General features: G+C 46.5%; 1 protein-coding gene across 3 annotated transcripts in view; it reads left to right on the top strand.

Annotated features, from left to right (window-relative positions):
* Positions 1 to 24742, top strand: part of LOC142384473 (diacylglycerol kinase zeta-like) — an 84922-nt gene that overhangs the window by 3207 nt on the left and 56973 nt on the right. Inside the window, exon 1 of one of the 3 annotated variants that reach the window (XM_075470733.1) lies at positions 22613 to 22643. The exons of 1 other annotated variant lie outside the window; for it this stretch is intronic. The gene's annotated coding sequence lies outside the window, so the exon portion shown is untranslated. Of the gene's footprint in view, positions 1 to 22612; positions 22644 to 24742 lie in introns of those variants that run through there. One more of the 3 variants, XM_075470734.1, reaches the window with a different exon arrangement.

Below are 24742 nucleotides of genomic sequence, written 5' to 3'. Positions count from 1 at the left end.
TGGTTTCAGTTAGTTTTAGCTGCGACAGGAAGCTGAGGTGAAAAAGAAGCTTTTGATTCACCTGGAAGCTGAAATGAGTCGGATGTTCCGGCACATTACGGATTCTGAGTATTATTGAACTGAAGCAGAAGTTCCAGAGGTTGTTTCATAATGATTTTTAATGAATGAACAAACTTTTTTTTTTTAATCCTCTTTAAGTTCCTTCAGGCACTTTATGAATAAAACTGTGTCACGTCATCCCGTGCAGCATGTTTACATCACACCGGAAAAAAAAAAAAATTACTGTCTCATTCCCATCAAAATGATAAAAATCCAGCTTCTGAAACCCAGAGGATCCAGCTGGTTTGGATCCCTCCTGCATGGAAACACTCAGCTGGACTCAGCTGCTCTGTTCAGGCTCCAAACTTCCATCTTTCTGCATCTTTCAGTAAAAACACTAAAGAGTTCATTAATCCAGCTGAACTCCCCATAAAGCTGCTCTCATTCACAGGTTTTTCTGTTTCTTTGGTCAGAAACTGGGACTGAAAATCACTGAAAGCGTTCCCAGACTGTCGCTCTGCTCTAATAAAATCCTGATTTCAGAACCACAGAATCAGCGTTAAAGCAGCTCAAAGACGGCGTCTGAGCAGAGAACTCAGCTGGACTCACATGGACCAGGACCTCCCACAGAGGAGCTCAGAGGCAGCAATTTTCCAGCTGTTGCCCAGCTGCTGTCCAGCTGTTGTCCTGCTGCTGCCAGCTGCTGTCCAGCTGTTGTCCAGCTGTTGTCCTGCTGCTGCCAGCTGCTGTCCAGCTGTTGCCCTGCTGTTGCCCTGCTGTTGCCCAGCTGCTGCCCAGCTGTTGTCCAGCTGTTGTCCAGCTGCTGCCCAGCTGTTGCCCAGCTGTTGTCCAGCTGCTGCCAGCTGCTGCCCAGCTGTTGTCCAGCTGTTGTCCAGCTGCTGCCAGCTGTTGCCCAGCTGCTGCCCAGCTGTTGTCCAGCTGTTGCCCAGCTGTTGTCCAGCTGTTGTCCAGCTGCTGCCCAGCTGTTGCCCAGCTGTTGCCCAGCTGTTGCCCAGCTGTTGTCCAGCTGTTGTCCAGCTGCTGTCCAGCTGGAGTTCATCTGATGAACCAATGAAGACAGAAACTGTTGATGAGGGTAAATGAGAAGTCGCCCATCGACCTGCTGCTCTGAACACTTTGCACAGGAAGTGATGTCACACAGCAGCTAAAGTTAAAAATGTCACCGTTGTGGTTTTAACATTTTGCATCGTCCAGATGTTTGAAGCAGCAGAACTGAAGATGAGCTGAGATTAGAATAGACTCCGGGTTTGAACCTCTAAAAGACTTTTAGAAGTTCCAAAAGTTTCATTTGTTTAAAGGTCAAATAAAGCGGATCAAATGTTCTGTAAATCCCACGTTTCCTTGTTATTTTTCCAAGGTAAAGGAGTTTTAAATCGGTTCTGTCACTCTTTACGAGGAGCAGCTTCACATCAAATCTCTGAATCATCATTTAAAAACGGGACCTTTGAGCTGCAGAAGCCACTTTGATGACATTTCACACTGTTTGAATGTGTTCAGGCCGAGCTTTCAGCGTCAGCTCGGGGAGTAAAGCTCAGCTTTCTGCCAGTGTTCAGACGATCTGCTGTGAGGTCACTCGTGTGTTTCCAGCTGTTTGACTTCCCCTCTGAGCAACACATCGGCGTGTGTGTTAGTCACAAAGTGGACGCTCATCATCGGTGGTTTAAGGGAAACCTTCTCTTCTAACTCACACAAAGATGCAGCTGCAGGGATCCAGCTCCTGAAATGTTCCACAGTTCGGTGAAAAACAAAAAAAAGAATCCAGAACTCTTCCTGCTTAAAGAAGAATCGTTTTAACTCCAACAATTTTGGACTAATATTTATGATAACTTGTGTGAGATTGCAGATTACAAATGCCATCTAGCCCCAGATTATTTATTTTGGAGCACAGGATAAACATAACTAATAAACTGACAGTGTGAAGATGTGGAAAATACAAGTTCAATCGCCATAAAGACGATAAGACCGACTGCTGGTTTATAAGTAGGTTCATTCACCGAGTCATAGAGTATGTTTATGTGGAAGCTAACTGCTCAGAAGTGTGGATGGATGGCGTGTAGCATCGGTATCAGACCACAAAGCTTTCATCAGGACGTGACGTCATAAATGGCTTGAATAATGTTAATCGTAGATGGTAACTCTGGACCCAGAGTTTGGAAGTAACGGACTTTCCATCCAAACCCTCTGGTGTCCTCCCTCTCTGCTGTGCTGCAGCTCTGAGTCCTCCTCATCGCCTCCCAACGGACACAAACCCATAAAACCTGAACATGGGTTCCATTAGAACTGGTTCCTGAAGGCAACACTTTTTATTTACAACGAAAAGATGAACAAATCCAATCCGAGTGCTTTATGAAGAGAAAAAGCTGAACTTAAAACACGAAATAAAGGATTTAAAACGCAATGAAAGATACTCGCGCTGCCCAGAATTTAACTTCACGTCTGATTTGTCTTCGTGTTCTCCAGAAAATGGTGTGAAAGCTTTCCTATGAGCCTGAATAATGTCTGCAGCAGCAGGAACAATGCAGGTTTCTGTGGTTCTACGTAAATATCTGCGCCCTTCACTGCTTTATTTGTGATGATGTGATGGAGACGGAGAAATGTGAGGTTCTCTCGGGTTGTGTTGAAGCGACTCGCACAGGATAAACACATCAAAAGTTATGATGGGCAGACGAGTACTTATCAGGGGATGGAAGACGGAGGGGGTTGTGGAGCTGAGGAGATGGCACGAGTTGCAGCATTTGGAAAAATGTCATATAAACGACTGGGCGGACTGGATCTGCATGAAGCAAAGTGGGGCAAATACTTTTTAAAGGGCTGAAAGGGGTCATATAGGGGAGAGATGCAAGTTTTAAGTAGTGGTGGATAAATACATAACAGGGCTTCTTCTTATTGTTATTTATTTATTTTCTGTTAACCAATTATTTCTCTGACGTAGCGCTTATTTTACTAATTCGACCCAGTTTGGAGCTATTTTCTGTGTCTGATTTTTGTTATAGTTAATTTATGTGTTGTCTGCATTGATGCAAATAGTGCAGCTACATCAGTGATGCTCACTATTGTTTTTCACAAGAGAAATATACAAAGACAAATATGCATTTCTACATATAAAACATCCCACAGAAAAAGAAACAACGCACCCAATACATTTTCAATTCAGAGCACATTTACCTTAATACTGGGATGAGCGGAAGCTGGCGTGCATGTCCTCGACTTTCTTCATGTTGTATTTGTAGTTTGTTGTTGTAATCTTAGTGAGACATTCAGATTGAGCATGGTTTCTGTGCTGGTTTCTGTGCTGGTTTTTGCCCTTTTTTAATTAAAAACCAAACCATTGTGCCTGCATCTCGGCTAAAGGAGCTAGCGTGCGCTGCGGTTTAAGCGGGCTGCGTTGCCAGGTTTAACAGTTCCCCCTTTAGGAAACACCATTAAGCCTTAATTAATACTTAATAAAAAATACTTAATACTGTGCAGTATTCGCTGTATGTTATTTGTGGAAAAAATGTATCGTTACCATATTATAAGCTACTATGCGAGTGGAAATACCAATTAAAGCTTGAGGAGCTGCACAATGAGTATCTCTGAGCTCCATGAAGGAGCACAGTAGTAGATGTTGGTAACCAAAATGGATGGTGGTGGCTTGGGAGGGGTTTGTTTGCTTGGGGGGGGGGGTTACTGTTGCTATTGTATTGTTGAAATAATGAAAATAAAAAATGTTAATCACAAAAAAAAGAAGAATCGTTTAAAAGATGCGAATCCTTCTGCGTGAAACGAGCGGCCGCTCCATCGGACCCTCCGCTGTGAAGAAAAAAGGTAACAAGTGCAAATTCAGGTTCAGTCAGGTGGTTCGTTTAATCTGCCGGCCGTCTCCCGTGGTCCTCTAATTATAGCTGCTATTAATGGACTGGCAGAGAAATTAATTAAAGGCGGTCATTTTTAGGGCCTGGAGGGAGCGTTTGACTCCGGAGGAGAAGATTCAATCTGCAGCTCTCCAAGGACGGGCGAGAGGAGGAGGAGGAAGGTGCGCCCTGCTCCTCCTCCTCAGCTTCTCTGGCAGCAGACTTAAAGGAGAACTTCTATCCTCTATCCTCCCACCTTTTACTCAACCGATACAGTCGCACAAACGCTCGACTGCTGCTTTTAAAAGTCCAGAAAACAAAGTATCAGATACGTGAAGGCCAACGAGCCCCGCTGAGGTAGAACGGACGCTGACCACTAACCAGTGCTGCAGTGTTATTTCAAAGTCTCATTTTTCTGTTTTCTTACTGCAACAAAAGCCAAGATTAAAGGGACAGTTCGCCTCTTTTGACATGAAGCTGTATGACATCCCATATCAGCAACATCATTTCTGAACATCTTCTTACCCCCTGCTGCGTCCTGTGAGCAGAGTTCCAGCCTCGTTTTGGTGTTGATGAAGGTAGTCCGGCTAGTTGGCTGGGGTTTAAAAAATAAAGCGTTTTGCTTCTCAGAACAATATGCGTTCAACAGAGTAATACATTTGCATCACAAAATGGTTCTCCAGGAAAAAGTCAGACCTCACAATCGCTTGGCCCTATTTTCTCTCCCTTCGTATCACTGCCTGCTGTGCAGACTGAGCAGCAAACACCGTAACAGGCGCGGCTGGCGGCAGCAGGCAGTGATACGAAGGGAGAGAAAATAGGGCCAAGCGATTGTGAGGTCTGACTTTATCCTGGAGAACCATTTTGTGATGCAAATGTATTACTCTGTTGAACGCATATTGTTCTGAGAAGCAAAACGCTTTATTTTTTAAACCCCAGCCAACTAGCCGGACTACCTTCATAAACACCAAAACGAGGCTGGAACTCTGCTCACAGGACGCAGCAGGGGGTAAGAAGATGTTCAGAAATGATGCTGCTGATATGGGATGTTACACAGCTTCATGTCAAAAGAGGCGAACTGTCCCTTTAAACTGAGAAATGTGACCTGGAGGCTCTGTGGTTCGACGTGAAGCATCCCTCTGATCTGCAGAGAGCAAAATGAGTCGGGAAAGCGATACGAATAGAGCTGTTTGAATAGCTCCAGTTCACTGAAGTTGGTTTGTATGTTATGACAAAAAAAAAAAACACTTTTCAGAGCATTTCCTCTGGAAAATAAGCTCAAAGGCACAAACGTCTTCAAGTGGAGGGCAAAAGAAGAAGTGTCAGGCCTAAAGAAGTATCTACAGCAGATGAACAGGATCTGAAAGTGATGTCCTTAAGAAAGAGGAAAAATCCAGCAAAGACCTGACACAGGAGCTGAGAGGAAACGCCAGTTATTCTTCTCTAAATGCGTAACCTGACCTTGTAAATTAGATCCTAATTGGCCGCTGCAGAGGGAAGAGGAGCAGCGTGCCGAGTCTGAATCGCGCCGAGTCTGAATCGTCCTGCCTGTCAGCGCAGCACTTTGTCCGTTTCCAACAGAAAGCGCTGGCTTTACTCCTTCAGCTGTAGGACATGTAGAGGCTGCCGCTGCCGCTGCCGCTGCCGCAGGGCCTCTGCTGTACGATGTCAGGGTTCACTCTGCAGATAACTAATTATTTGTCCGTCAGTCGCCATCAGGACGACGGCTGGACTGCTGCTTCCCTCTCTGAGCTGATTAGAGCTGCAGCTGCTCGTCAGTCGGCCGTCTCTGTGCTGGAAGGACTTTACAGCAGCGAGCTCTGCTGTCTGCTTAAAGCCGCCTGGTCCTTCTGTGAGCAGGAACACTGTCATCATCAGCCGCATTCGGACAGAGCAGTTCTTAGAACGCCGTTCTAAGAACGGTCCACCTGGAATTCCGTTCTAATAGCCGTCCTTCCCCAGGGGAACTGTTTCAGTTTGTGTAGTGGCTGTTCGTCCTCTTGTGTCAATAATCAAAACTAAAAAATGTCAAAACCATAATAAACTAAATTAAATCAAACAGCCACTGAGACACCTGGGGAGTGAATTTACGCAGGTAAAATGAGTCCATTGTCCAGGCAAAAAAATTTGGTTTCTTTAGGTTTATTGCTCCAACTAAGCAAACGAACAAAGAACAATGGCCTTTGCCGCCTCTCTTGCCCTGGTAAAAACCATCAGCCCTCCCAGGTGCCTGCTCACCTGTGACTGCCTGCCATCTAAGTAAACTCTCCCAGTGCGCCCCAGCTAACCAGTGCTTTCAAAATAAAAGCATAATTAAATATCCAAATTAACTCAATACTAAATATTATAAACAACCAAAAAAGGTGCATTCCCCAAACTAAACCCCCAAAAGATAACTAAATATTACAAAATAACAAATGGCTCCTACAGTTTGCATTCCCACATGAGTCGGACCTTAATAGAGACTGATGCGGCGCAGCCATGACGGTTGTGTCCGTGTAAGTAGGTTTATTCATTGAGTCAAAGGCTGTGTTCGAAACCGCATACTTCTCCTACTACTCCTACTTCTCCTACTAACTTGAACTTTTTTTTAAGTTCCCGGATGCATACTAGATTCTCCTAAATGTTGGGTATGCATCATGAGGTTACTACTCATACTCAAACTACCCAAGATGCAACGTAACGTGACGTCGCCGATCGTCATTTCCTGTCAAAACGGCAGTTTCAAGCTAGCTACAACGAGGGTAGGTTCACTTCCTGTTTTCAAAACAAAAGCACCAATTGTATGGTAATGGCTTTCCCTATGATAAAAGGCAACGGGTATTTTATTTTGTGAAAATAACCGGAAGTGCGTTGCTCACTGCGGCTAGCTTTAGTAGCGCCGAATTCGTGGGAACAAAATTGTAAACAGCCGGTATTTTGTCAGGTTTTCAACACGTTGGGGATCTAAACGACTACTTTCTCACCTGAAAATGTTTCAAATGTTGCTAAAGTTTACAGAGTTTAGAGCTTAAGGGAAATCAGCTTCAGGCCGGCTGATTTTGGCTCGGGGAGGAGCGAAATGCATTGTGGGTAAACGCTCTGCATACTGTCTGATCGATCAGTATGCAGTTTCGAACACAGTCATAGAGAATGTTTATTTGGAAGCTAACTGCTCAGAAGTGTGGATGGATGGCGTGTAGCATCGGTATCAGACCACAAAGCTTTCATCAGGACGTGACATCATAAATAGCTTGAATAATGTTAATCATAGATGGTAACTCTGGACCCAGAGTTTGGAAGTACCAGACTTTCAGAATCAGAATCAGAATCAGAATACCTTTATTGTCATTATGCACGGTACAACGAAATTTAAAGCCACCAAAAACAGTGCAAAGAGAGTGCGAATATAAAAAATTATAGAAGTAATGTAAAAAAGGGAAGGGTGTAAGATGCATTTTTTTGTTACGGTAATAAAATAAATAAAATAAAATATGGTGTTAGTGGTAATAGATAAAATAAGGCGTTAGTAGATTCAAGTATGTGGATATATTGCACACAACAGTGTTTGGCCTTTCCATCCAAACCCTCTGTTGCGGGTTTCTGCGGTTCTACGTAAATATCTGCGCCCTTCACTGCTTTATTTGCGATGATGTGATGGAGACGGAGAAATGTGAGGTTCTCTCGGGTTCCGTTGAAGCGACTCGCCGCTCGGTTTCAGCCTTCAGCTGCTCCCTCCCACTTTTCTGTAGCTGCAGATATCTGTAAGCTCACTAACAAGATATCAGTCATTAGATTTGGGCTGGGCAGAATGAAAGTTATAGATATTTATAGCATCATTAACACGAGCCGTGACTCAATTTAAAAACATCTGCAACATCATACTGACTTCTTAAAACCTAATTCAAGACGTCTGAAAAGGACCAAGTAAATATCTTGAAGTGAAGGGGGAATTACGGACGTCTTTTAAATTAAATCATGACTAGTTTCTGTAATAAGAAACTCCTGAAACGCATAAAAAGGCAAAAGAGACGTCATCTGTTTACCAAAGAATTATGTTGTGGATGACTGAAATTATTCTTTTTGACCAGGAAGATGTTGGCTCCTGGATGCCAGCTTTATATTTTCCTTTGTTATTTAATGTTGGAACATGCTGCTGAACATTAGAGTTTAGGAGCATTGCAAAAGGAAATCCTATAAAAGATCATCTGCTCCTCAGCAGGTGTTAAAACGGCCTCGGATCAACACATCACACCGTCTCATTATTTATGGAAGTAAAACTGAGACAAAACACAGAAGCAGAGAGTTTAAAAACTGCTGATCAATGCTCTGATTAACTGATCATCAGTCAGTGTGAGCAGCTCTATGAAAGCAGAAGTTCTGCAGCATTCAGGCGTGTGTTAACACGATGCCAAGGAGGAAAGACATCAGCCACCTGGGAAGGGTTATAAGGCCGTTTCCAAACTATCTGGAGTCCATCGTTCTACTGAGAGAAAGATTATTCACAAGTGGAAAACATTCCGGACAGCTGTCAATCTCCCCAGGAGAGGACGTCCCAGCAAGGTCACCCCAAGGTCAGAAACCCAAGAGCCACATCTCAGACTCTGCAGGCCTCAGTTAGCATGTTAAAGGTTAAAGGTCACCCCAAGGTCAGAAACCCAAGAGCTACATCTCAGACTCTGCAGGCCTCAGTCAGCATGTTAAAGGTTAAAGGTCACCCCGAGGTCAGAAACCCAAGAGCTACATCTCAGACTCTGCAGGCCTCAGTTAGCATGTTAAAGGTTAAAGGTCACCCCAAGGTCAGAAACCCAAGAGCCACATCTCAGACTCTGCAGGCCTCAGTTAGCATGTTAAAGGTTAAAGGTCATCCCAAGGTCAGAAACCCAAAGAGCTACATCTCAGACTCCGCGGGCCTCAGTCAGCATGTTAAAGGTTAAAGGTCATCCCAAGGTCAGAAACCCAAGAGCTACATCTCAGACTCTGCAGGCCTCAGTTAGCATGTTAAAGGTTAAAGGTCACCCCGAGGTCAGAAACCCAAGAGCTACATCTCAGACTCTGCGGGCCTCAGTCAGCATGTTAAAGGTTAAAGGTCACCCCGAGGTCAGAAACCCAAGAGCTACATCTCAGACCCTGCGGGCCTCAGTTGGCAGGTTAAAGGTTAAAGTTCATGACAGCACAGTTAGAAACAGACTGAACAGGTATGGCTTGTGTGAAAGGGCTGCAGGAGAAAGCCTCTTCTCTCTAAAAAGAACATGGCAGCACAGCTCAGGTTTGCAAAGCTGCATCTGAACAAACCACAAGACTTCTGGAACAATGTCCTTTGGACAGACCAGAGCAAAGTGGAGATGTTTGCTCAGAATGCACAGCAGCACGTTTGGAGGAAACCAAACACAGCATATCAGCACAAACACCTCACACCAGCTGTCAAGCACGGTGGTGGAGGGCTGATGATCTGGGCTGGTTCTGCAGCCACAGGACCTGGGCACCTCGCAGCCATTGAGTCCACCATGAACTCCTCTGGATACCAAAGTGTTCTAGAGTCAGATGTGAGGCCGTCTGTCCGACAGCTAAAGCTGGGCTGCTGGATCAGGGGTTCACTTAGTTTCTCACTGCTGCTACCAGCTGCTGGATCAGGGGTTCACTAAGTTTCTCACTCACTGCTGCTACCAGCTGTTGGATCAGGGGTTCACTAAGTTTCTCACTCACTGCTGCTACCAGCTGCTGGATCAGGGGTTCACTAAGTTTCTCACTCACTGCTGCTACCAGCTGCTGGATCAGGGGTTCACTAAGTTTCTCACTCACTGCTGCTACCAGCTGCTGGATCAGGGGTTCACTAAGTTTCTCACTCACTGCTGCTACCAGCTGCTGGATCAGGGGTTCACTTAGTTTCTCACTGCTGCTACCAGCTGCTGGATCAGGGGTTCACTTAGTTTCTCACTCACTGCTGCTACCAGCTGCTGGATCAGGGGTTCACTTAGTTTCTCACACACTGCTGCTACCAGCTGCTGGATCAGGGGTTCACTTAGTTTCTCACTGCTGCTACCAGCTGCTGGATCAGGGGTTCACTTAGTTTCTCACACACTGCTGCTACCAGCTGCTGGATCAGGGGTTCACTTAGTTTCTCACTGCTGCTACCAGCTGCTGGATCAGGGGTTCACTTAGTTTCTCACTCACTGCTGCTACCAGCTGCTGTATCAGGGGTTCACTTAGTTTCTCACTCACTGCTGCTACCAGCTGCTGGATCAGGGGTTCACTTAGTTTCTCACACACTGCTGCTACCAGCTGCTGAATCAGGGGTTCACTTAGTTTCTCACTCACTGCTGCTACCAGCTGCTGGATCAGGGGTTCACTTAGTTTCTCACTCACTGCTGCTACCAGCTGCTGGATCAGGGGTTCACTTAGTTTCTCACTCACTGCTGCTACCTGCTGCTGGATCAGGGGTTCACTTAGTTTCTCACTCACTGCTGCTACCAGCTGCTGGATCAGGGGTTCACTTAGTTTCTCACTCACTGCTGCTACCAGCTGCTGGATCAGGGGTTCACTTAGTTTCTCACTCACTGCTGCTACCTGCTGCTGGATCAGGGGTTCACTTAGTTTCTCACTGCTGCTACCATTTGCTGGATCAGGGGTTCACTTAGTTTCTCACTCACTGCTGCTACCAGCTGCTGGATCAGGGGTTCACTTAGTTTCTCACTTACTGCTGCTACCAGCTGCTGGATCAGGGGTTCACTTAGTTTCTCACTCACTGCTGCTACCAGCTGCTGGATCAGGGGTTCACTTAGTTTCTCACACACTGCTGCTACCAGCTGCTGGATCAGGGGTTCACTTAGTTTCTCACTCACTGCTTCTGTGTTCTGTCTCAGTTTGTGTTCCATAAATAATGGGACAGTGTGATATGCGTTGGATTCACTGAGTTTTAACACCTGCTGAGGATCAGATGATTTTAGTTTTTACTCTTCTGTTTCTATAAGATGATCATTATGCTACTCGAGCCTTGTTCTAACCTAAACGCATCAAATCAAGTCTTCCCCCGAGCTTCTTCATGGAGAACTGAGTGTTTTATCCCTTTGAATGAAGCCCAAAGTGTAAACGGCTGAATATTCACACGCTGGCTGGATCGGATGTTACTCTCTGAAACTGACTCTCTGAGCTCTTACTCTGTTTCACTGCAGGCTGACACAGGCCACGCCCCTGCCTGTGATGTCACCACAGGTCGTTCACCGGGGCCAAAGGTGTGGCAGGCATGTGGGTTTTCTTACAAAGAGATGAGCCTTTGGGTTGTGTTTCTGCCCTGAGTCTTGTCTCACAGGCTGATCTTCCTCTCAGATCTCCTCGGCTGTGTTCCAAACCGCATACTTCTCCTACTTCTCCTACTACTCATACTAACTTTTTGAGTTAGTAAGCGAGTTTGAGTAAGCGAGAAGTTCCCGGATGCATACTAGATTCTCCTAAATGTTGGGTATGCATCATGAGGTTACTACTCATACTCAAAATACCCAAGATGCAACGTAACGTGACGTCGCCGATCGTCATTTCCTGTCAAAACGGCAGTTTCAAGCTAGCTACAACGAGGGTAGGTTCACTTCCTGTTTTCAAAACAAAAGCACCAATTGTATGGTAATGGCTTTCCCTATGATAAAAGGCAACGGGCATTTTATTTTGTGAAAATAACAGGAAGTGCGTTGCTCACTGCGCCTAGCTTTAGTAGCGCCGAATTCGTGGGAACAAAATTGTAAACAGCCGGTATTTTGTCAGATTTTCAACACGTTGGGGATCTAAACGACTACTTTCTCACCTGAAAATGTTTCAAATGTTGCTAAAGTTTACAGAGTTTAGAGCTTAAGGGAAATCAGCTTCAGGCCGGCTGATTTCGGCTCGGGCAGGAGCGAAATGCATTGTGGGTAAACGCTCTGCATACTGTCTGATCGAATGAGTATGTAGTATGCGGTTTCGAACACAGCCTTTGTCTTATCAGGTCGGCGTTCTGTAACCAAACCAGTTTGGCGGTGTTATCTTTACTCCATAACTCATTGGTGCGAAGAGGCTTTTGTTGTTGTCTGAAACAGGTTTGCTGTGTTCACATGACGTCAGAGTGGCTCACGTCCTCATCTCAGATCAGACGAACACGACTGTTGTCAAAACATGGAGATTGAACCTCAACTTTGTCGATATATTGTCAGCTCGAAGTATTTCTGCCTGTTTCGTGGCTGTCATGCAACCATCTGGAGTTCTCTGGTGTATTAATCAAGGACACATTTATAAATACTCTGGAGTCCCCGGACGGATCCTCTGAAGCTCCCCTGAAAACAGAGCGTTACCGAGGACATTTATAAACATTTAAAAAGGGAATTTAGTAGAAACCCAGTCTGAGTTTGTCTTTAAATAAAGCAGCGGAATGAGGAAAATTAACTTTTCCTGTTCTCACTGCAGCAGACCCACGCTGCTGTAACTGTGTGTCTGAAGTAAATATTTGCAGAAGCTCGAGGTTAAATGATAAAAATGCTGCCGTCTCCTTTTCTCTGACCTGCGTTGAGACTTTGGAACCCGTCGGAGGATCATAAAAAGTAACTTGGAGACGTGAAAGGTCAGCAGAACTTGACAGGTTAGAGCGTAAAGGACAGAAAAGCCCTAAAGTTCGGGTTATGAATTCAGCGCGTGTCACTCAGTGAGGTCACACGGCACTGAAAGGATCGGATTATTGGCTAAATTACGATAAGAATGAGCTGAGCGAGGGTAATTCTCCTTGGATATATGGCGGTGAATGAATGGGATCAGAGGCACAAAGCGTGTCATACCCCGGTATGATAGGTGGCGCTGTACCCATTCCAGCTGTTGCTAATAGAGCCACTTCCTGTTGACCTCTTCACCACCAACAACAACAAACTCAGGCATTGGAGAAAGATGGAGAACGCAGAGCCAGATGAAGCTACGTCCCTCTACATTTGGTCTGTGATGAGCTGCTTGTTGCACAAACTCGATGCCCAACGGAGCATTCTCCATCGCGTTGTTTGTTTCTTTCTGACGGCGACAACAACAGGAATATCGTCTGCTTTGACTTCCGGGTCACGACCCCGGGAAAACATCTGGAGCATGCTCAGAACGCAAAGTCTGATTCACCACGAGCTTCAGCGTCTACAAGCAGGTTTAGAGTGACTTTAACCCAGTTATTTCGGGGTCTGAATCCGATCCGATCCAATTCTTAGTCAGATTAAGGCGTCTACATGCACTTAATAACTCATTGGGCCTCATGCAACAACCGTTCGTACGCACACATTTGTTCTTAAGTCGTGCGTACGAGCGATTTAAGAGAATTTGCATTCACCAATCTTTTCGTAGAGCGGAGAAGGGGAATGGTGTGGGAGAACTCGGGGAGGTTGAACACCAGACGAGCAGCAGCTTTCTGAACCAGCTCCAGAGGTCTGATGGCAGAAGCCGGGGGAGAGTCCAGGCGGGAGATGACCAGAGCCTGCATTAAGATCCGATTTAAGATTAAGATCCGATTTATTGGTCATGCATACACACGAAATTTGTCCTCCGCTTTTAACCCATCCAGGTTGGCAGCTGTTGACACACTCATGCACGTGCACAGGGTCACACACAACCTGGAGCGGTGGGCAGCCATGAAGCGCCCGGGGAGCATGGGGGGGTACGGTGCCTTGCTCAAGGGCACCTCAGCCGTGTAAGGAGGTGGACTGACACCTCCAGCTATCAGCAGGGTGCTTTCGCAAGTCTTGAAAGTCTTAATAAGTATGGAATTTTGAAGCACTGTTTTCCAGACCTTGAAAAGTCTTGAATTTTGTGTGAAAGTCTTAATAAAGTATGGAAAATTAATGTATGGTAGAATTTTACAGTATGCTGAAAGGCATTGTGAAATGAGAAATAGGAAGGTAGAAATAGAATAGAAAAATACTTTATTTATCCCCCAATGGGGGAAATTCAAATTCGTCAAGTAGCTCAACATTTTTTTAAAAATATTTACAATGATTGAATTAACAACAATAAAACAACAATAATAATACTACTACTAACTAAATATATATATATTATAGGTAGGCTATAAAACTATAATTTTACTAACTGGTCACATACTATATTAGCCTAATGGGATGAGATGTGAGTGAAGAGACTGAATTCTACATACATTCATCCATCCATTCATCTTTTCTTTTTATAGATAGTTTTTGTGACACTTGTTTGATGTGAAATTCATGTACTTGTGATTTTCATGTTTTGAAACGTTTTCATCAGTAAAAGCATAATTTACTGTGAATAATGCATTTGTTCACTGAATACTAGCCTATAAAAATGAACATTTCTAATAAACACAGTTGGTACAATCTCAACCAATGAAGTACATAAAGTTAAGGTCTTGGGGAAAAAAAGTATCAGTTTTAAAAAAAAAAGTCTTTAATTTTAATTTGGAAAAAGAGCAAGCACCCTGTATCAGTTCCACCAATCTTTTTTGAGTGGCGAGAGTGGGAATCGAACCTCCAACCTTCCGGTTATTGGACGCCTGACTCTGACCACTGAGCCACGGCCTGCGCAGCCTCATCGGTGAGGAAGAGGCGAATCCTTCGGAATCGGCAGGAACGGGTCACTGATGCCACGTTTGCCCAGAACAACAGTTGGTCGTCCTCAGGGTCACACCCGGATTCCTCGCGGTCCGAGTTGACGTCACCAGGAATGACTCCCTGGTGACGGCCGGGTCTCTGAACGGGCAGCCCTTAGGGAGGCCCCATCTCAGGGGCGCCGAAAAGGGGGGTAAAAGGAGAAGGATTCTAGGGGCCCATGATTAAGAAGCGCCCAGAGAGGCCCTAATAAAATTATAATACTGACAAAAAATAACATGACACTCAGTTATTAACTAACTTATAATCACAAATATATTTTATTTACAATTTACTGGTAACAATAACTTTATTTGTTTTGGAAACATTACGTTTATGTTGTCCATTGGCTTCCTGGTGCTCACTGTTACCTACCTCAACTGTCATGTTTTTCTTTTTTCACAAATATGGGAACGATAGTCAGAAATACCATTAAAATGCTTGTTTTATGTAAAATAGCATCACAAATTTTCGCCGACCTCTTGGCCGGCTGTTTGGGGGCCCAGTAAAAATGATTTTCATGGGGCCCAAAATCCCTAGCGGCGCCCCTGCCCAATCTTATTGTGATTCAGCCAATTATCCGATCCTTTCGGCGCCGTGTGACCCCGCTGAGCGTGAAGCTGAGTGGTTTTCTCAGCTGAAGGAGGAAGTGGGTCACAGCAACACGAGCCAGCCGAAGATGGTCAGAGACAGAAACGTCTGCACAGGTCGAGCCAACATGGAGGTCATCAGAGCCGGACACACAGACCAACCATCAGACGGACTTCTGACCCTGTTAGTGTGTGTGTGGGGGGGGCAGGGCAGCAATCAGAAGGACCCAGGGATTACACAGACCCATTTCCTGGGCTATCTTTGTCACTTGCTGCCCTGTTTCTATTAATAGTCTGGTCCAGAAGGGGGACCAAGGCTCTGAGGGAGGAAGAGGAGGAGGACCTGGAGGATGAGGAAGATCACAGTCACCAGAAACACCTTTGTGTCAGAGTTTGTGTTCTACAGGCAGGTAAACCAGCAACATTATCTGCCTGATGACGGCTTTTAATCAATGATGAGGAGGAAGAGAAGAAAAAAAAAAAAAGAGCCTGACATACCCGCGTTGACCACCAGATGGCAGCATAGCAGCACAAAACATTAAGACATCTTTAAAAAAAAGAAAAAGAAACCACCGTTTCTCCTGTTTTCAGTTCTTCTCTGACAGGACAGCAACCTGGGCGCCACGTGCACTCCCAGCTGGAACAGCGTCGGTATTATCCGCGGTATTAATGCGCATTAGGCCGTCCATAAGCTGCTGATCACATTATGAACAGAGGGAACCTCATCTGCGCTCAGAAAGCTGATATCTCACTCTCACCTGCTCCAGGATCAGTTTCTCTGCAGCCGGACGCTTCGCTGAAGGGGAATCTGATATGGACGAGTTCACCACAAACTTTGTGGTTTTTCTGCTTCATTTTGTGACTTCAGCTTCGTTCTTTCAGTCTTTTGATTTGTTCTGTCTTCTGATATTTGGAGGTTTTGGTCTTCATATTCTGGTCGATTCTTTGCTTGATTTCTACGTCTTTTTCCCACTTTTTTTCTGCCCGTTCGTGACCTTTGCTTTGGGTTAGTTTTCCCATTCAGGATGTGATGCCACATCACAGCCATGTTTGAAACAACGTGGGTCAGTAACGGAGCTTTCTCGTTTATTCTGGTCCCATTCTGACGTGTTTAATGAGAAAAAGGCGTCCACATCTGCACCGTGTCCAGATGTTTTTTTTTAATGTGAGAAATCATTGTAATCATGAATAAATATTCAGACTTAAAGAAAAGGCTCAGATTTAAGAGCCAAACACACTAAAAAATGTGTTGTCCCTGCTAACTTATTTTCTTCACGGAATCAGCCCGACTTTGCAGTTAATTAATTAAATAAATAAAAAATCATTTTAATTAAATAACAATGTAGCTTTTCCTATTATTGATCTGTTTCCGCTGTAATTGAAGTCTATGGCAGCCCCATGAACGCTGTGGTGAAAAGTTGTGAAATTTGGCACACGTATTCAGCACCGTGCCAAAGTCAACCTCAAGAATTTTCATGCCCCAACAGTAAAGCGCCACCAACACGTCAAAGTTCGAAGTGCATTCAGCTTCATAACTTTGGAGTCCTTGGTCCAAATTTCCCAAATGAGGCATCGTTGGAATCTTTGGATCATGGCAAGTCCAATTTTCCGTCTAATTAGATTTTCCGCCATTTTGAATTTGATCAAAAACCTTCAAAAAGCATTTCAGGTCACACAGATTGTCTGATTTCCACGGGACTTGGCACATAGACTCTTCAGACCAAGCCGCACAAAAGTTATCGGGTGGAATTTTCAATTACGCTTCCGTTTGCCCACACCAGCCAATCAAACTCCGTGGCGACGCCAAACAGGAAGTGAGGCCATATCATGGCAACCATTTGATGTTATGACGTCAGACTTCTATCCCAGACTCATGACCACTGAGGTAAAAGGCCCAAGAAGTTTGGTGACGTTTGGCCTATAGGGGGCGCTATATGTAGCAAAAATGCATTTTTGAACATATCTTTGGACCCCTTGGTCCAATTTTAAAACATGAGTTACTGTTAGAATGCCTGGATGCAGACGAGGTCAAAGCACCTCATGATGTCACCAGCGCCATGTTGGATTTTCCGCCATTTTGAATTTTATCAAAATCCTTCAAAAAGCATTTCAGGCCACACAGGTTGTCCGATCTCCACGGGACTTGGCACATAGAATCTTCAGACCAAGCCGCACATAAGTTATCATGTGGATTTTTTTCATTTCGCTTCCTTTAGCCCGTGGCAGCCAATCAAACTCTACGCCGACGCGCTAACTGGACATCAGGGCGTATCTCTGCGATGCATTGATGTATCGATGCCAAACTTGGTGCATGGACTCACGACGCCTTCCTGAGCAGCCCAAGCCTTGCCTATTGTGCTACGCTGCTAGGCCCCCCCATCGCTGCTTGCAGCTGTATTTCGGTTTAATTTTCCTTCTCTTGTCGGTGAACCACTTTGAGCTGCAGCTCATGTGTGAGACGTACAAACTGAAACCGTTTAAACTCCTAATCTGAAGAATAACCAGATGCTGAAGCCGCCGAACAAACATGGTGGAGTAAAATCTTCCATTTTTCCAGTGAAATGTGGTGCAGAAGAAGAGCAGATTAAAGTACCTGAGGGTTGTACCTTCCTGGCTCTCAGTGGCGGTAATCTGTTCAGGCAGCAGGAGGTGAAGCCTGTGCGGGCCGCTGATCCAATGGGAGCGCCAGCTACTGATCTTTTAAGCCTCTTCCAGGTTTCAAATCTATCTCCTAATTTAAACGTACCAGTTAGGGCGGAGTCTGGCTGTCCGCTGCCAAACACTCACCTCTGTGGAGGGAGGAAATCTCAGGGTCGCGCTGCAGATCAGGTCCAGAAGTCCTCAGGAGGAACGTCAAACCTGGACAGATGTTCCTTAAATGACTGGATTGATTTGATTTTGATTTGATTTTGATATATAAATATATGTTATGGAGAGAATTACATTGAAATTAAGAAACCAAACTGATATTTTTGAAGAGAACTGGTCAAAATGGCTCAGCTATGTGTCAACTGTAAGACCTGATTTCATATAGATCGATATGGATCTAGCTCAAACCCTCTATTAAGATTTTATTTAAAAAAATTTTTTCCCTATTTTTGAGCAGCATCCTTATATTTCTATGTATGATGTGCTTATGTTGATTCTGCCGTTTCACTTAGTGCACAATCCTCCCTTTGTCATGTCATGTTGTGTTTTTGTGCCCAACTGGCACATATGTGTATGTTACCAAGTAAAAACAAATAAAAAGTCAATTTAAAAACAAACAAACAAACAAAACAAAAAACTGAGTGCAGAACGCAGACTCGAGCAGGTTCAGACAGTCCTCTCAGTTTGTAGGGTGGAAAGTAAAGTTAGCATTTAGCAGCACATCATTAGCTGCGTGCTAACAGTTGCCTGTTTAGAGGGTAATTAAAGCCAAAGAAGCAGGGAAACCAGGTAATATGGGAAGCTACTGATGAAGGAGCTCAGCCTCCTGCAGGATGAGCAGCAAACACCGTAACTGCCGCCTGCCGACAGCCGCGCCTGTTACGGTGTTTGCTGCTCGGTCTGCACTTCGGTCTGCACAGCAGGCAGTGATACGAAGGGAGAGAAAATAGGGCCAAGAGATTGTGAGGTCTGACTTTTTCCTGGAGAGCGATTTTGTGATGCAAATGTATTACTCTGTTGAACGCATATTGTTCTGAGAAGCAAAACGCTTTATTTTTTAAACCCCAGCCAACTAGCCGGACTACCTTCATCAACACCAAAACGAGGCTGGAACTCTGCTCACAGGACGCAGCAGGGGGTAAGAAGATGTTCAGAAATGATGCTGCTGATATGGGATGTCATACAGCTTCATGTCAAAAGAGGCAAACTGTCCCTTTAAAGCTGGCGACACCCATGTTTTATGCCCCATTTACAGGAATAATTTCTCTGTAAAGGATAGTTGGCACGTTGGTCTCAACAGTGTAAGCGTGAGTAACGCCAGCATTGATGAGGGATCTCTGTGTTGTTAAATCTTGATCTCTGAGTGAGTAGTCTGAGGACAGGGAGGGGGGGGGGGGGGTTTGGGCTGATATACATATTCATAGATCTCTGCATGCTCAATGAGTTGGATCTAAGCCCTCTTAAAGCTCAGACGGATTATCTTCATGGTAAACACTTTGGAATCTGTTCGACAATCAGATGTGAGTTCGGCTGGAGTCGTGCAGAACATCCTGAATGTCTTTTATCATCTCAACCATGACAAGCCCCTTATTTCATCCCCAGTCTCTCTGTAAACTGAGCCAAGCTGTGATTATTGGAGCAGTCTTCACCTAATTGGAATTGTATGTTTTTTTTTCCCCTGTCACTGCGTGTCCCGTCTGACCTTCTGCAGCTCAGTTATTCCAGCAGAATCCCAATATTACGGCTAAAGCTCAGCGGCTGTGAGAAGTTCTGAAACAGATCCTGTTTTATTCACTTTCCTGGAATCATCTTTTCCAACATTTCAGCCTGTCCAACCCACACATCCATCATCCAATCAGAGGACTGGATTCCGAACATGTACAAAAAACATGCTTTTTTAAAATTTTTACCACCTTTTAGTTCAAATAATGAATTCATTATGTTAAAATTGGCTTTGTTAAGTGCTGTACTTTTCCACGATGGACACGATATATGACCTAAAGTGATCCAGGAATAGGGAGACAAAACAATTAGCCTGGGAAAGCAGGTGCAAGATTCACACACACACATTGTTTGGCTTATTCAGAGAATGTGACGAAGCATGTTGAACCTACTCATGTCCAATCGTACGAGTAGGGAGTCCAACCTATGAGGCTATAAATACAAAATGTTACCGGAAATCGGGGCTCGGTCTGACGGATTTTTCCTGCGAGAGGTCCTGAGCGCTGATATACTCCATTTTGTTACCACCAATAAAGACTTCGAATCGAGCTAATGTTGCTATTAGCCACGGCTGTGTTTGATTTTTAGTTTTGCTGAACTAGAATTAGAATTGAGGCATCAGGTCATGCAGCTAATTTCACCCAAAGGCAACCTGGTCTGGTTTGTGTTTGCAACACAACAAGAAGTCCCGACTGTGGATTATTTTTATTGTTATGAGCTATATGCTAAATTAAATAACTTAAATAACTTCTAATACACATTAATATGGCATTTTGTAAACTACATGTGGTATCTTTTTGTACCTTTTTGTATTTAAGATTATATATAATACAAATAATATAATATGTTGTTGTGTTGCTGGCGGGGTAAGTCTTTTTTTGGCCAGGACCGCCGCCGCTGCATGAACAGACTGGAAGAACAGCAACGCGCTCCAAACATGCACATCAGGCTCATTACAAACACTGTGATGGCCCCACGAAATGGCGCTGGCCCCACGAAAGGAGGCGCCGGCCCCTTATTGGCGGCCTTATGTGACCCTATTCGGCGGCCTTCTGTGGCGCTGGCCCCTTATCGGCGGCCTTATGTGAACCACGGCGCCGGCCCCTTATCGGTGGCCTTATGTGGCGCCGGCCCCTTGTCGGCGGCCTTATGTGGCGCCGGCCCCTTATGGGCGGCCTTATGTGGCGCCGGCCCCTTATCGGCGGCCTTATGTGGCGCCGGCCCCTTATCGGCGGCCTTATGTGGCGCCGGCCCCTTATCGGCGGCCTTATGAGGCGCCGGCCCCATATCGGCGGCCTTATGTGACCCACGGCGCCGGCCCCATATTGGCGGCCTCATGTGACCCACGGCGCCGGCCCCATATCGGCGGCCTTATGTGACCCACGGCGCCGGCCCCTTATGGGCGGCCTTATGTGACCCACGGCGCCGGCCCCGTATCGGCGGCCTTATGTGACCCACGGCGCTGGCCCCTTATGGGCGGCCTTATGTGACCCACGGCGCCGGCCCCATATCGGCGGCCTTATGTGACCCACGGCGCCGGCCCCATATGGACGGCCTTATGTGACCCACGGCGCCGGCCCCTTATGGACGGCCTTATGTGACCCACGGCGCCGGCCCCTTATGGACGGCCTTATGTGGCGCCGGCCCCTTATGGGCGGCCTTATGTGGCGCCGGCCCCTTGTCGGCGGCCTTATGTGGCGCCGGCCCCTTGTCGGCGGCCTTATGTGGCGCCGGCCCCTTGTCGGCGGCCTTATGTGGCGCCGGCCCCATATCGGCGGCCTTATGTGACCCACGGCGCCGGCCCCTTATGGACGGCCTTATGTGGCGCCGGCCCCTTATGGGCGGCCTTATGTGGCGCCGGCCCCTTGTCGGCGGCCTTATGTGGCGCCGGCCCCATATCGGCGGCCTTATGTGACCCACGGCGCCGGCCCCATATCGGCGGCCTTATGTGACCCACGGCGCCGGCCCCTTATGGGCGGCCTTATGTGACCCACGGCGCCGGCCCCTTATGGGCGGCCTTATGTGACCCACGGCGCCGGCCCCATATGGACGGCCTTATGTGACCCACGGCGCCGGCCCCATATGGACGGCCTTATGTGACCCACGGCGCCGGCCCCTTATGGGCGGCCTTATGTGACCCACGGCGCCGGCCCCTTATGGGCGGCCTTATGTGACCCACGGCGCCGGCCCCTTATGGGCGGCCTTATGTGGCGCTGGCCCCTTATGGGCGGCCTTATGTGGCGCCGGCCCCTTATCGGCGGCCTTATGTGGCGCCGGCCCCTTATCGGCGGCCTTATGTGACCCACGGCGCCGGCCCCTTATCGGCGGCCTTATGTGACCCACGGCGCCGGCCCCATATGGACGGCCTTATGTGACCCACGGCGCCGGCCCCTTATCGGCGGCCTTATGTGACCCACGGCGCCGGCCCCTTATCGGAGGCCTTATGTGACCCACGGCGGCCTTATGTGACCCACGGCGCCGGCCCCTTATGGGCGGCCTTATGTGACCCACGGCGCCGGCCCCTTATGGGCGGCCTTATGTGACCCACGGCGCCGGCACCTTATGGGCGGCCTTATGTGACCCACGGCGCCGGCCCCTTATATGTGGCCCTTGGCGCCGGGTCGCACTGAAGCGCCTCTCTGCTCGTCACATGTCTCACTCCATGGCAACATCCAGGCCAACCAGCAGAATTTGATTCTTGGACAAAAGCTCCAATTAAGCAAAGGTTGAGCTCCGGCGGTGCGTTTTGCTGCAGGAGCAGCGGCGTGCTGAGGGAGCCCGGCGCTGATGAGTCAGAACACGGGAGACAATGTTTGGACAGATTAACATGCAGCCTCGCTTCCTGCCGTTTTTCTTGTTAATTGGATCCATAATGCAGCAGCGCTCGGGCCTTGAAGTGTTAATGAAGGGTGTTCTGGGGGGTCGGAGCGGCCCGGCGGCTCCATTCATCTCCGCTCGCGCCGCGCTGAAGTGAGCGATCACAAAAGCAGCTGAAGCGTCCTGCTGAAGGGCTGGTCCTGGGTCAGCCGGGGGGTCCGGGGGGCCGGCAGGGCTGACGGGAAGCCGCACTGAGAGCGCCTCAGCGGAGCTGCTGGAGAGTTATTTTAAACAGCAGCTTAGTGTGTGTGTGTGACGCCCTGCCTCTCAGTGTGCTTCTGCTCTCTGTCGCTGCAGGACCGGCTGAACTCGCTGCCTCCTCTCAGGTTGTATATCTGCCCGGCTTCTTCTCTCCTCTCTTGTTGTGATGGTGAAGCTTTGATTGGTTGTTGTGGAGCTTTTCTTTTGTCTGCTGGACCATCTCAGGCGGTGTTTCTGCCTCGCAGATCGATGGCTGACTGAATGAGACGGATTACGCTCAGATTAGTCTCAGATTTCCTGCTCTGTTCCGCTGGTGCTCCTGTTAACAGGTGTCAAACACTTGATCAGAGTCTCACATGGGGCTGCGTTTCTTTCCTTTTACATTTCAGCTCCGGCTGCTGGACAAAAAAAACCCCAATCTTTGGCTTCAGATGCAAAACTTTTAGAATATTTCTTGATTTTTTTTTTTTTTTTTCCGTTTTGTTTAATGCTTCTTTGTGGAATTTGTTGAGATTTCTCTGAGCAGCAAACCTTTTTACTGTCAGTTTTTACATGATCTCCACAGTTCAGGCTGACCTCATGATACGATTAAAGCATATAAATACACATCGTAAGGGGTCCCTGCAACAAGGGGGTCTTTTGTTGTTTTTGTATCATTTCACAGCATGCGCAGAGACAGGGAGGCGCTCTGTTTCTTCTACCCTAAGTTATTCTAATGACGCACACCGACAGACGGAAAGTTAACACTAGTATAAACAACCTGTAAATGTGTGCCTGAAGCGGCATGCTATTTATATACATAACAATGAGGTCACGTCACAGGCTTTGAACCAGAAGTTGGAGAAGTAGAAGCTGGAAACGGCAGAAGATGATTCCAGGTGCGTCTGATTTGTTAAAAACGGTAAAGAGTAGAGCAGATATGAAACATACCGAGGGGTGAAGACGTCCTCTTCACTGAAATGTTTCCCTACTCCCTGTGAAACGCTTCGGACAAAGACAGCACTCGGGTTGTGTCCGGGTGGAGATGTAACCGTGGCTTGACTTAAATGTGGATGGAAACGATGTCTTCTGTTGGAGTGAACAGATTTCTTTGGTGTGGACACCACACACATAAACCTGCTTCAGAGTAAACTGCTGTGAGCAGAGACTTTAAAGAATACAGAGTTGGCTTCCCTGATGATCTGTTATTGAGGATGATCACCATGATGATGGTGTGTCTGTTACCTGTTTTGAACACTTTGATAGACGATGACTTCAGATAAAATCAATGAAATGTGAGTTTTCAGAAGATAAAAATAATAGAAAATAATATCCTGATCCACTTAAATCGGCTGTTTTTAGATCAGATCCAGATTAGAATATGATGGCTGGTGCATTTTGAGTACTTTTCTTCATCACTCAGGTCGGTACTCATCATCCTCAGACGTCACTTGTTTGTCCACCTGTCTGCTGCCGTAGCAACAATCGCTTCGTAATTAGAGACTGTTTGATAGTGCTGTTTGGTTTCATACTGCAGCTGATGAGGCTGCGGCGCTCCTGGATTAAACACTGAAGTGAATAGTTTGTGGTTGAAGCTTCTGTCATAACAAAGACAGAAAAAAGGAAACGCACCGTGAGAGCAAGTCATGCCTCATTATTCAGATGTGAGGATTTTTTTAAGTTTGTGAGTCTGACTCATTTTAACCCCGCACTCGTAACGCACTCGTAACACATGCAAAACACTCGTAACGCACTTGTAACACACATGCAAAACACTCGTAACACACTTGTAACACACATGCAAAACACTCGTAACGCACTTGTAACACACATGCAAAACACTCGTAACGCACTCGTAAAAAACATAACACTCGTAACGCACTCGTAACACACATGCAAAACACTCATAACGCACTCGTAACACACTCGTAACGCACTCGTAACACACCCGCAACGCACTCGTAACACACATGCAAAACACTCGTAACGAACTCGTAACACACTCGTAACGCACCCGTAACGCAGTCGTAACGCACTCGTAACACACCCGCAACGCACTCGTAACACACATGCAAAACACTCGTAACGCACTCGTAACGCACTCGTAACGCAGTCGTAACGCACTCGTAACGCAGTCGTAACACACTCGTAACGCATTCGTAACGCACTCGTAACGCACTCGTAACACATTCGTAACGCACTCGTAACGCACCCGTAACACATTCGTAACACACCCGTAACACAT

Source organism: Odontesthes bonariensis, chromosome 7, assembly GCF_027942865.1.
Source record: "Odontesthes bonariensis isolate fOdoBon6 chromosome 7, fOdoBon6.hap1, whole genome shotgun sequence".
NCBI classification, from domain to species: Eukaryota; Metazoa; Chordata; class Actinopteri; order Atheriniformes; family Atherinopsidae; genus Odontesthes; species Odontesthes bonariensis.
The sequence above is the reverse complement of the archived record's forward strand: the minus strand, read 5'-3'. Positions and strand labels throughout refer to the sequence as shown.